Source organism: Ranitomeya imitator, chromosome 1 (genome assembly GCF_032444005.1).
Source record: "Ranitomeya imitator isolate aRanImi1 chromosome 1, aRanImi1.pri, whole genome shotgun sequence".
Classification (NCBI taxonomy): domain Eukaryota; kingdom Metazoa; phylum Chordata; class Amphibia; order Anura; family Dendrobatidae; genus Ranitomeya; species Ranitomeya imitator.
Genome location: NC_091282.1, coordinates 735,454,538 through 735,469,744, shown reverse-complemented (window position 1 = coordinate 735,469,744; position 15,207 = coordinate 735,454,538).

Genomic DNA, 15,207 nt, shown 5'->3' with positions numbered 1-15,207 from the left:
GATAGATAGATAGATAGATAGAAGGAATTGGATAGATAGATAGATAGATAGATAGATAGATAGATAGATAGATAGATAGATAGATAGATAGATGTGGGATAGATAGATAGATAGATAGATGTGGGATAGATAGATAGATAGATAGATAGATAGATAGATAGATAGATAGATAGATAGATAGATAGATATGGGATAGATAGATAGATATGGGATAGATAGATAGATAGATAGATAGATAGATAGATAGATAGAAGGAATGGGATAGATAGATAGATAGATAGATAGATAGATAGATAGATAGATAGATAGATAGATAGATAGAAGGAATGGGATAGATAGATAGATAGATAGATAGATAGATAGATAGATAGATAGATAGATAGATAGATAGATAGAAGGAATGGGATAGATAGATAGATAGATAGATAGATAGATAGATAGATAGATAGATATGGGATAGATAGATAGATAGATAGATAGATAGATATGGGATAGATAGATATGGGATAGATAGATAGATAGATAGATAGATAGAAGGAATTGGATAGATAGATAGATAGATAGATAGATAGATAGATAGATAGATAGATAGATAGATAGATAGATAGATAGATAGATAGATGTGGGATAGATAGATAGATAGATAGATAGATAGATAGATGTGGGATAGATAGATAGATAGATAGAAGGAATGAGATAGATAGATAGATAGATAGATAGATAGATAGATAGATAGATAGATAGATATGGGATAGATAGATATATATGGGATAGATAGATAGATAGATAGATAGATAGATAGATAGATAGATAGAAGGAATGGGATAGATAGATAGATAGATAGATAGATAGATAGATAGATAGATAGATAGATAGATAGATAGAAGGAATGGGATAGATAGATAGATAGATAGATAGATAGATAGATAGATAGATAGATAGAAGGAATGGGATAGATAGATAGATAGATAGATAGATAGATAGATAGATAGATAGATAGATGTGGGATAGATAGATAGATAGATAGATAGATAGATAGATAGATAGATAGATAGATAGATAGATGTGGGATAGATAGATAGATAAATAGATAGATAGATGGATAGATAGATATATAGATGTAGCGCAAGCGTCCCAGTAGCGCAAGTGTCCCGGACTCTTTCTTTGTGCTGCTCTAATTTTCTTTTAGATAGATAGATAGATAGATATGGGATAGATAGATAGATAGATAGATAGATAGATAGATAGATAGATAGATAGATAGATAGATACATATGGGATAAATAGATATGGGATAGATAGATATAGATAGATAGACAGACAGACAGACAGATAGATAGATAGATAGATAGATAGATAGATAGATAGATAGATAGATAGATAGATAGATATGGGATAGATAGATAGATAGATAGATAGATAGATAGATAGATAGATATGGGATAGAGATAGATAGATAGATAGATAGATAGATAGATAGATAGATAGATAGATAGATAGATATGGGATAGATAGATAGATAGATAGATAGATAGATAGATATGGAATAGATAGATATGGGATAGATAGATAGATAGATAGATAGATAGATAGATAGATAGATAGATAGATAGATAGATAGATGTGGGATAGATAGATAGATAGATAGATAGATAGATAGATAGATAGATAGATAGATGTGGGATAGATAGATAGATAAATAGATAGATAGATGGATAGATAGATATATAGATGTAGCGCAAGCGTCCCAGTAGCGCAAGTGTCCCGGACTCTTTCTTTGTGCTGCTCTAATTTTCTTTTAGATAGATAGATAGATAGATATGGGATAGATAGATAGATAGATAGATAGATAGATAGATAGATAGATAGATAGATAGATAGATAGATAGATAGATAGATAGATAGAGATAGATAGATAGATAGATAGATAGATAGATAGATACATATGGGATAAATAGATATGGGATAGATAGATATAGATAGATAGATAGATAGATAGATAGATAGATAGATAGATAGATAGATAGATAGATAGATAGATATGGGATAGATAGATAGATAGATAGATATGGAATAGATAGATATGGGATAGATAGATAGATAGATAGATAGATAGATAGATAGAGATAGATAGATAGATAGATAGATAGATAGATAGATAGATAGATAGATAGATAGATAGATAGATAGATAGATAGATACATATGGGATAAATAGATATGGGATAGATAGATAGATAGATAGATAGATAGATAGATAGATAGATAGATATGGGATAGATAGATAGATAGATAGATAGATAGATATGGAATAGATAGATATGGGATAGATAGATAGATAGATAGATAGATAGATAGATAGATAGATAGATAGATAGATAGATAGATAGATAGATAGATAGATATGCACTCCAAGATGCCCTTGAAGACAACAAATTTTGGGAACTGTGGAATCACCTTGGATCCAACCAGAAAAGCAACAGCCTCCACATCCAGAGCGGCAACATCTGGCTCCAGTACTTCAAGGACCTCTACAATGACATCCCAAGTGAAGACCTGAACCTGGCACAAAAAGAGCTTGTGAAAAAACTGAAAGATATGGAGGAAAAGTTCAAAGATTTCCAAAATCCTCTGGATACACCAATCACACTGACAGAAATAACAGAAAGGATCACACAGATAAAAGGTAAAAAAGCCAGTGGTCCAGATGGGATCCTCCCAGAAATGCTGAAATACAGCCCTCCAGACATCCAGGCTGCGATAACAAAACTATTTAATATTGTACTGCAGGCCGGCTGCTTCCCCAAAAACTGGAACCAAGGCCTCATAACCCCTATACACAAAAATGGGGACAAGTACGACCCAGCAAACTACCGAGGGATATGTGTCAGCAGCAACCTGGGTAAACTCTTCAACTGCATCCTGAACAAGAGGATCCTCACCTTCCTCACCGAGCACAACGTCCTCAGCAAGAGCCAAGCAGGGTTCATGCCAAACCACCGCACCACTGACCACATCTACACTCTGCACAGCCTCATCAAGAGCCACGTCCACAATACAAAGAACGGGAAGATATACGCTTGTTTTGTGGACTTCAAGAAGGCCTTCGACTCAGTGTGGCACCCAGGACTATTCCTAAAATTGCTGGGGAGCGGAATAGGAGGCAAAACATATGATGTCATCCGAAGCTCCTACACAGAGAACAGTTGCAGTGTGAAGGTCAACGGAAGGAGGACAGCCTATTTCCAACAAAGTCGAGGAGTGAGACAGGGCTGCAGCCTCAGTCCAACGCTCTTTAACATCTACATCAACGAGCTGGCAGTGGCCCTAGAGTCCTCCTCAGCACCAGGACTCACCCTCCATGACACCCAGGTGAAATTTCTGCTGTATGCAGATGACCTCGTGCTGTTATCACCAACTGAGAAAGGCCTCCAAGATCATCTGAAAATCCTAGAGACCTTCAGCAGCACATGGGCACTGCCAATCAACGAGAAAAAAACTAATATCATGGTGTTCCAGAAAAGAAAGCAGAAACCCACTGGCAATCCTACCTTTATGATAGACAACCGTCCACTTACTGAAACCAACAGGTACACCTACCTGGGCCTAGAACTCAGCCAGTCAGGGAGCTTCAAGCAAGCCATAGAGTCACTAAAAGACAAGGCATCCAAAGCCTTCTATGCCATCAGAAGGCGTCTGTACCACCTCAAGGCACCAGTAACCGTATGGCTAAAAATTTTTGACTCCATCATTGCCCCAATTCTTCTATACGGTAGTGAGGTCTGGGGCCCAGTCTCATACCCAAACTGGTCAAAGTGGGACGCTGGGCCGACAGAAATATTCCACCTAGAGTTCTGCAAGCATCTTCTCCAAGTCCATCGGAGCACATCAAATAGCGCCTGCCGAGCAGAGCTGGGCAGATTCCCACTACACATCGCAATAAAGAAGAAGGCGCTGTCATTCAAGGCTCATCTACAAAGTAGCAGTCCCAGCTCCTACCATCACAAAGCCTTCCTACACCAGGAAGCCTCAGGAAGCCTCCCAAGGAAAAGTACCCAAAGCCAGTCTGACCAAGCCATCAACCTCCATGGCCTGACAAAAGGTGAAATCCAGAAAATGGTACACAAAGTCAAAGAGGAATATCTCAGCATCTGGAGGAACGACATAAACAAATCCCAGAAACTGACAATATACCGGAATCTACAGAGGGAGTACAAACTGGCCCCATATCTAGAGAAACTAGAAAACCCCAAAGATCGACAGATCCTGAGCCGGTACAGACTGAGCGCCCACAGCCTACTCATCGAATCCGGGCGGCACCGACAGAACTACAAGCCTCGAGAGAACAGACTCTGCCAGCAGTGCCCCCAGGAGGCCGTGGAGGATGAGGCCCACTTCCTGCTGAGGTGCCCCAAATACTCCGCAGTGAGGGACACTCACTTCAAGAGGCTGTCTGATCTCCTCCCAGATTTCACCTCCAAGGAGGAGGAAGAGAAACTGCCGATAATACTGGGGGAAGAGGAAAGTGCAGTGGCCGTAGCAGCGGAATATGTCAGTGCCTGCCACAGACTAAGAGGAGCCTGATATGTCATGGACTCCCGTACCCCAACACTGGACATATCCCTATCCCCCGACTAAAGAGCCCGATATGTCATGGACTCCTATACCCCACCCTGGAAACATCCCCTATCCTCTAAAAGGAATTTGATATTCCCTGGACCTCTATATGCCCCCCCTCCCCCACCCCCGTATTTTTACCATATGCTTTGGCAATGCTAACATGTACTTAGTCCTGCCAATAAAGCTCATTTGAATTGAATTTGAATTTGAATTTGATATGGGATAGATGGATAGATAGATAGATATGGGATAGATAGATAGATAGATAGATATGGGATAGATAGATATAGATAGATAGATAGATAGATAGATAGATAGATAGATAGATAGATAGATAGATAGATATGGGATAGATAGATAGATAGATAGATATGGGATAGATAGATAGATAGATAGATAGATAGATAGATAGATAGATAGATAGATAGATAGATAGATAGATAGATAGATAGGGGATAGATATAGATAGATAGATAGATAGATAGATAGATAGATAGATAGATAGATAGATAGATAGATATGGGATAGATAGATAGATAGATAGATAGATAGATAGATATGGGATAGATAGATATGGGATAGATAGATAGATAGATAGATAGATAGATAGATAGATAGATAGATAGATAGATAGATAGATAGATAGATAGATATGGGATAGATGGATAGATAGATATGGGATAGATAGATAGATAGATAGATAGATAGATAGATAGATAGATAGATAGATATGGGATAGATAGATATAGATAGATAGATAGATAGATAGATAGATAGATAGATAGATAGATAGATATGGGATAGATAGATAGATAGATAGATAGATAGATAGATAGATAGATAGATATGGGATAGATAGATAGATAGATAGATAGATATGGGATAGATAGATAGATAGATAGATAGATAGATAGATAGATAGATAGATAGATGTGGGATAGATAGATAGATAGATAGATAGATAGATAGATGTGGGATAGATAGATAGATAGATAGATAGATAGATAGATATGGGATAGATAGATAGATAGATAGATATGGGATAGATATAGATAGATAGATAGATAGATAGATAGATAGATAGATATGGGATAGATAGATAGATAGATAGATAGATAGATAGATAGATAGATAGATAGATATGGGATAGATAGATATGGGATAGATAGATAGATAGATAGATATGGGATAGATAGATAGATATGGGATAGATAGATATGGGATAGATATAGATAGATAGATAGATAGATATGGGATAGATAGATAGATAGATAGATAGATAGATAGATAGATAGATAGATAGATAGATAGATAGATATGGGATAGATAGATATGGGATAGATAGATAGATAGATAGATAGATAGATAGATAGATAGATAGATAGATAGATAGATAGATATGGGATAGATGGATAGATAGATAGATAGATATGGGATAGATAGATAGATAGATAGATAGATAGATAGATAGATAGATAGATATGGGATAGATAGATATAGATAGATAGATAGATAGATAGATAGATAGATAGATAGATAGATAGATATGGGATAGATAGATAGATATAGATAGATAGATAGATAGATAGATAGATAGATAGATAGATAGATAGATAGATAGATAGATATGGGATAGATAGATAGATAGATAGATAGATAGATAGATAGATGTGGGATAGATAGATAGATAGATAGATAGATAGATAGATAGATAGATGTGGGATAGATAGATAGATAGATAGATAGATAGATAGATAGATAGATAGATAGATAGATAGATGTAGGATAGATAGATAGATAGATAGATAGATAGATAGATAGATAGATAGATAGATAGATAGATATGGGATAGATAGATAGATAGATAGAAGGAATGGGATAGATAGATAGATAGATAGATAGATAGATAGATAGATAGATAGATAGATAGATAGATAGATAGATATGGGATAGATAGATAGATAATAGATAGATTATTATATCTGCATTTAAGTGAAGTGAATAAATTCTCAGTACAACACTATAAAATAGAATTGTGTCATACAAATTACATTATATTGTAAAAAAAAAAGCTTTAATACTATGTATGAATCTAAAATAACGTTGGGATATACGTTATATATTCACCAATGTTTTCTATGCATCAGTCTGGAAAATAAAGATGCTAATAATAATCACTTTTGTAAATGTCAGGCCGTAGACGCTCCAGGTAATGGCACATATGGCCAGACATGAATAAACAAAAGAACAGTATTATGCGGTGACCTTCTTTGTCTGTAGTACAGCGCCCTCTGTCAACAGCAGAAGGTAATGACATAAAAAAGCAGAATCATTGATTGAGATTTTCACTGCTGTCTACAACATTTCTGAGTGCAATTTGGCTCAATTAAATGTGCTGAGCGCAGCAGATGTCCTGAAACTGCAATGAGAGCCTTAGTTACATTTTTAGAAAGAATTTAAAGGACATTTCTGAGGCTGCAAACAGAAACATGCATCATACTAAGGGTGTGTTTCCACGTTCAGGAAACGCTGCGTTTTTGACAATGCATAGAGCCGCAGCGTCAAACACGCAGCGTCCAGATGTTACAGCATAGTGGAGGGGATTTCATGAAATCCCATCTCCACTATTCAGTAACAGACGCAGGCGGCAGACCCGTGAAAACGCACATGCGGCGCGTCTTTTCAGAACGCATCATGTCCTTACATTGCAGAAACAACGCAAGGACAGCGCAGGTGACCTGCCAGTGACCTCAGGTGCAGATTTGGTCAGGATTTTACCTGCATAAAATCCTGACCAAATCCTGATGCAATCCTGAACGTGGACACATACCCTTAGGCTAAAAACAGCAAAAAAAAATTAAAATACAAACAACACTGTGGATTGGATTTGGAGTTTCAAATCTTTTACTATTATTAATTGGTAAGTGCGCTTCCAACGTTAGGACTCCTAGTTCTCATGTAGTTGGTCTCCATGATATATTCTGGGAAAATCCTCAAGAAATATCCATGTCTACAGAGAAAATGCATTGCGGTATTGAATGTAAAACCACAATCACAGTTTTAACATGTGTTTTTTTCTATGCTGCAGCACTACTGAGAAAAACTAAAGTAAACCCGCTGCAAAAAATGTAACCCAGAAAGTCCAATTTATTACAGAATAACATTTGGCCACTGCGGGAATAAAAACAAATTGAAGAAAATATACTGTGTGAACAAGGGTTAATTAAAGGAAACATAGCTAAATTATCAGCATCTACTGTAAATATGGTAATGTTGCTTTCTGTGCATTGCAGCATACATTCTCATTACAGTGCATTCATGTTTTTTCTTCCTATCCCTATAAATCATTATTACTTAGTAATCACATGTATCAATGAGTCCCAACAAAATTAATTGTCCAAAAACCCGAGCTCCACATATACTTCCCCTCTCACAGCTATGTGCTATTCTTACTGCCTGCATTTTATATCAGGATGAGCTGAGCATAACCAATTAAATACAGAATTTAATGTCTACGTCTGTATTCAATAAACTCCTAAGCTCCCCCTAGTGGTGGATGCAGGCCTCCGATATTTTATCATGTATCTATATTGCGCGAGACAAAATAAAATATGTGCAGCTTTGGGTTTTAAACACTGAGCCATATATCGTGGACATGTTAAGAAATCAATCACAGAATAATTTTTCACCAATGTAGATAAAAAATAATGTTATTATTGATAATTCTAACAATAATAAAATGTTTTCAAGCGTGAAAATTCTTTTCAATTATACATTTATATTTCAGAACAAAAAATCCTAACAACAAAAAATACATTAAAGCTCAAGAGTTGGCCAACGGTGCCTACTTCTTGCTCTTTTTAAGTCTTTGGACAGGATGGATTGGGCTAAGAAATAACTCAAGGTTTAGGTTTCAAGCCCACATTTGTAGATACTGCGGCGCCAATTCATCAAGATCGGTAAATTTTCTCACCAGTCTCGATTAAGGGTCCATGGTGGAGTCAGATGCTCCTGATTCGTGAAGAGGTGTACGCCTCTTCGTGAATCTGGATCGTCTATTAAGTGGCCTCTATGCACCACTCAAGAAATCTTACTTTTTGGCCTAGGGATCGCCACAGCTCGTCACTAATTAGATGATCTTTGGCGCCATGCCCCGTCCTTCCCCTGCTCGGAAAAATTTGGCAAAGCTGATAAAAACTGGTATAAAAACGCTAAAAGTTGCAAAACTTTGGACCAAATTTCTACAACTTTTCAAAGCTTTTATGCTACTTTTTGGGCAAAAGGAGCTTTGATAAATCGTGCCCAATATGTTTCTTTTAAAACATTGCTTCCCTAAACGATACACCATTCAATGGAGTAGCTCCATATGAAATGTAGAATGGGCACAGAGCACCACTCCATGGGCAGCATGATGGCTCAGTGGTTAGCACTGTTGCTTTGCAGACGAAGAGTCTTGGATTCAAATGCCACCGAAGACAACATCTGCAAGGAGTTTGTATGTTTGGGCTTGAGTGGGTTTCTTCTCATGCTCCAAAGATATACTGACAGGCAGGCTTGGACTGGCACACGGGAGAACAGGAGAATCCTCTGGTGGGCCCCTATGCAGGAGTGGGCCACCACCCTCTTATATGAGCAGTACTTGGCACAGCATACTTGATTCTCCATCTACCCAGCTCATTGTTATATACATTTGTGATGGAGAATAATGTCACATATGTATGTAGCTGAAAAGTGGGGTCCTGGAGTTGGTTACTGGTGGGCCTTTGGCATCCGAGTCCGACACTGCTGATAGGGAACATAGATAGTGGGCCCCAATGGGGACAGTGCCGATAATGCCTGTAAAGTGCTGCGGAATATGATGGTGTGATGAAGTAAGCATAAATAAAATAATATATCTGGTAGATCGTACCTTACAGTCCAAAAACACTGAAATTTCATTGATTTGTACCAAGCTGCGGTTGTCCCTTATTCACACCCATGTATTTTATTTCTTCATTTTATTTTTTGAATATCCTTTTGGTGAAGGGGGGGTTCCATTTCCAAATTATTAGTGGATGTAAAATGTGTACGTGTTCCAAAAACGTTTACAAAATTTGTATACAATTTCTCAAAACACTTAACCATAGCGTAACACTAAGTGAATGAACACTATTTTTTTTCCCCCCCAGCAGACAGAAAGAGCTTCAAATACCCTCGCCAGGAATCCATTGTCCAGTCCTCAGGACTTGGGGGATCCAATTTGTCTACAGCGCTTTCTAAACGTAATTCGCATGCATTATCTTATTTAAAGAATACTGCGGCTTGGACGTTGCGTATCGGGTTACAAATCACTTTATCCTGAGAAACCAAAAGAATCCCAGCAGAACATTTACTCGACTTGCAACAATAAAGTGCATAATGCATAAATTTAAAAAAAAAAATACACAACAGAAATGTGTAAACTAATCATGATCTTAAAACAATCTTTTTTTTTATTTTTAGAACTGATTAATTCTATTATTATTCATCACAAAGAACAGATTCAACATGAGCGTGTGCATTTACTAGAATTCATATGTAGAAATTAAATTAAAAATAAATAAATTAAACGATGTACATAAATATATATTTTTTAATTTTGTATATTCTTTTAATCTTTATATTGCTTTGTTTTTTTTTGTTTACCTACTATTATTTCATCTTGTCTTTTTGCGCATTATTTTGTCAGTGTTTTATTCCAAATGAGAGGGACATCTTGAAGTAATCAGAAGCTGAAAAGGACTCGTCCCCCTGGCATCTCAGGTTAAATAAGGCGCTCTAGGAAAATATGGTAGGCCCATTACAAGAAACCTGATCTGTCTTCATCAAGACTCCAATTGCCATTGCATTAGGATTGATTAGAGACCAGCAGTACCGTAATGACCCAGGGAAAGGGGCAGCATGGGACCTCTAATGGCGAGGGTGGGGGGGCCTGATAGTTTTAGGTTACCATGAAAATTTATATTTGTTTGCATATTTAGCTAAGCAAATCAGATATCATGAGAATAAAAGAAAATTCCAAAATTGGGAGTGAGGAGGAGGAAAGGGATAAACGAATTGCTGATATCTCCCAACGGATTTACTGTCTAATTAGTTACATATAATAAGCCATAACAGTACGAAACAAACAAACATAGGAGCAAAAGCAATTCTTATTAGTTTCCAGGGACGCAGATAACAGAGCCTTCCAACATTTGGGTCAGAGACAGAATAGTTGTGGGTTTTTAGACCTGTAATTTAGTTTTTTTTTACAACCACTGCAAAAAAAAAAAAGTGCAGAATTCTACTTTCTTTCTTAGGCTCGCTGCTCTGAGACAGGGTGTGACCACAGAAAATGATTTGAGGGGTCTACTGGAGGGCAAGCCAGAGCTGAATTTTTCTCCCAGAGAGTCAACAAAAAATGAGTTTTTATTATACTGTGACTGAGCATAGATTATGGGGGTCACCCCCCTACCCCGCCTATCAGGCAGGAGAAAAAAAATCAGCCCCCACACCCCCACAAAGCAGATTGCCCCTATGCTGGGAGTCACAACATATACACCTCATAGAGGGGCATTCAGTGAAGTTCACTGCATAATTAACTCCATCTTTCCTAGCCAACTTAACTGTTTATTTAGTGTCACATACTATTACCATCAGCAGCCCTTCTCTCCGAGGAAAATTAGCTCGCAGACTTCACCCTGCAAGGGCAAATTCTTCCTTCCTTTACTGCTGGAGGGGGGTTTTCTTTGGCCAGTAATTAAACAGTTAAAATGACCATGGAGCGTGTCTCTTGAATGCATTGTGCCTGCAGATATTTATGAAAAGATCTCAATGGCTGCAAAATAGACTTTGCTTATATATATATATATATATATATATATATATATATATATATATAAGATCAAGAATTGATCAAGGGCCACGTTCACACCAGATCAGTATTTTACATCAGTATTTCTCAGCCAAAACCAGGAGTGGGTGATAAATACAGAAGTGGTGCATATGTTTCTATTATACTTTTCCTCTATTTGTTCCACTCCTGGTTTTGGCTTACAAATACTGATGTAAAACACTGACCAAATACTGAATGTGTGGAGCAAAGTGATCCCAAACATAGGCCATGTTCTCACAGAGCGTAAACACTGAGTTTTTTTCCACTGAGGTTTTTTATTGCTTTTTTGCAGAAAATCTGTTGCTTTTAACATTTCAAGCAAAGTACATGGGATCATATAAAAACTCCTGCCCTTGTGCATTATTTTTTTTTCTTTCCTACAAAAAAAATGTATATAAAAAATTGCAGAATGTAAGTGCAGCATTCAGTCTGCACTAAAATAACCAATAGAAAATGTGCCTTCAAATCTATACAAAAAAAGGCATAAAAACAGGGAAAGTATATTAAAAAGGATTCAATAAAAACACAATGATCAGAGCACATTGTTAATGTGTAAATGGTGTAGACACCTGCAGAAAAAAAAAACGAAGCAGTAAAAAAGCAGCGTTTTTGTATATGGGAACGTAGCCATACAATAAAATGTGGTTGAATGGCAACTAAATTAATTATATGTGCAGAATATTTTATTTTTTCACTTATGCCCTAATTATTAAGGCCAACTATATTTATGATTGCATTTACAAAGACATAAAATAAAACTTGTTCTTTGCAAGTTGTAAATGCATCTCCTTTACATGCTACGGTACGGTATTATGGTTATTGGGCGTAAACTGAACATAATAATAGGACTGTTCAATGATAGTGATGGTTAACAGGCCTTAGTGGGCTGTGCCTCTTATGGCAACTCAGCCTGAGCTGCAATACTGGATGCTGCCTGTGTTAAAAAGTGGCGCTGTTTGTTTTTTGTAATCTTGAACAGGGCTTTGTAACATAGATGTACTATCCTGTTTTCTATAAATCACCACTATATCAGGATGATATTTGTTAGGCTGCCGTCACACTAGCAGTATTTGGTCAGTATTTTACCTCAGTATTTGTAAGCCAAAACCAGGAGTGGAACAATTAGAGGAAAAGTGTAATAGAAACATATGCACAACTTCTGTATTTATCACCCACTCCTGGTTTTGGCTACAAATACTGATGGAAAATACTGACCAAATACTGCTAGTGTGACGGCAGCCTTACAGTTATGTATTCATGAGTACTGAACAATTAATTAGGTCTAAAATACAACAATAGTCATGCTTGTGGGGAGGGATTGGTTTAGTTACTGTGGAAGAGAACCCATCCTGATATCTCATCATGTAAAGTGTTCTTCTAGGTGCAGAGGTTACTTTTCTACAATTATACACAAAAAGGAGAACACCCACTGGAGAGAGGGACTAGAAGCATCTGCAGACAGCTCCACTGGGCCTTTCCCAGCTCTGCAAACTCTGGCAGGAGTGAAGCCTACTGGTAAAATTTCATTTGGTTCTTACTTCTAGTATTTGGGCACCATTTTATTAAATTGTAGGCCCTTATTAATGTTAAATTCTCTTCAAATCGAATCCTTGAGCTAGTAATAATAATAATAATAATAATAATTTTATTTATATAGCGCCAACATATTCCGCAGCGCTTTACAAATTATAGAGGGGACTTGTACAGACAATAGACATTACAGCATAACAGAAATACAGTTCAAAACAGATACCAGGAGGAGTGAGGGCCCTGCTCGCAAGCTTACAAACTATGGGGAAAAGGGGAGACACGAGAGGTGGATGGTAACAATTGCTTTAGTTATTCGGACCAGCTATAGTGTAAGGCTCAGGTGTTCATGTAAAGCTGCATGAACCAGTTATCTGCCTAAGTATGTAGCAGTACAGACACAGAGGGCTAATACTGCATAAAGTGTATGAGAACATGATGCGAGGAACCTTTTTTTTTTTTTTTTTTTTTTTTTATTATAAATAGGCCACACAGGGATCGTTAGGTTAATGCATTGAGGCGGTAGGCCAGTCTGAACAAATGAGTTTTTAGGGCACGCTTAAAACTGTGGGGATTGGGGATTAATCGTATTAACCTAGGTAGTGCATTCCAAAGAATCGGCGCAGCACGTGTAAAGTCTTGGAGACGGGAGTGGGAGGTTCTGATTATTGAGGATGCTAACCTGAGGTCATTAGCGGAGCGGAGGGCACGGGTAGGGTGGTAGACTGATACCAGGGAGGAGATGTAGGGTGGTGCTGAGCCATGGAGTGCTTTGTGGATGAGGGTAGTAGAGAAAAATGTTCCAATTAAATCTATGAGGCCAGAGGCTGAGAAGGTGACATAAAGTTTACTCTCTCCTGACTGCTAATACACCTTTGCACTAATCTCTTGAGCAGCATCCCAGTTGCCTTCAGGCTGTGAGGAGCATCTAGAACAATGGCACCAGCATCTCCAAGTCACCCAGGACAAATTGAGGAGGCTTCTGGCCACAGCTTTCCTTCAATCACCTCCTCAGTTCTGTTTGTACAGGTGCCTACCTAGTAATTACCTCCAGCTCATTAAAGCGGCCACTCTAGTATATAGATTTGCTGTATTATTTTTATTCCAGGACACCGGCAACCTACAGATATATGTTAAAGGACCGAGGAGGTTATTTAGAGAGAAAATACAAGTGCTTATTGTTTTGGTGTGGGGCTGCCTATGTCACAGGCCTGGCTGGTGGGCAATGCACCCCTGCTGGAGAGCGGATCGGGTGTCACCCTGCAGATTCCCACTACAGATAAGGAAATGTGATCTAGTTTTCAGAACAGCAAGTGGTTGGGAAGAAGGAGGAAAAAAAACCTTTCAAACACAAAGCTCATTTACTAATGGACTGGTTTTGTGTTACCCAACCCAATGTACGGGAATGGCCAAGAGATAAATAATCTGCTGCAGGAGCTCCACATCTAATTAGGCTGCTCCAGTGTCCTCTGTGCTGGGCTGTGTGCACAGGGTCGGACGTATTTATAGCATAGTCTGCAGGTACACCATATCATCTGCATCTATATATACTCAGAAGGGTTGTACTGGGCTATGTGCCGCAGGAATAAACAAAAATACAATATATATATATATGTATGTGTAATTATTATTATTCCTGATATATATATATATATATATATATATATATATGTCAACATTAATGAAATATGAATATTTGTTGAATCTCTGTCCATACCCATTATGCATTGGACCGCTATCCCTACCCCTGACACTGTCATTATGGTGCTACAATAGCATTTTGGATCTGGACATGCGTATGTTTTTATTGCATTGTTACATATATATCTGAATGTACATTATTATTATTGTATGGTCACTTCTATAAATTGTTAGTGCATTATTGTTGCATTTTGACATAAGCGTGACATGTCGTGTCGATATTTCACTGCCTTGTATGATTTATTTGCATTGTGAGACTTTGGAACTTTACATTTCCAGAATGCATGTGCACTTGTATCTCCTTTTCTATCATGCAGCATCTTTCAGCCAATATTGCACAAACAGCAAGATTTCCCAGCCTGCCAAATACTTTACAAATGTTTTCTATTGATTGCGAATTTTGGATGTGGCAAAATCTAAAAAAAAAAATTTCTATGAAACTGGCAGGAAGGTAAGAAACTAGCAGTT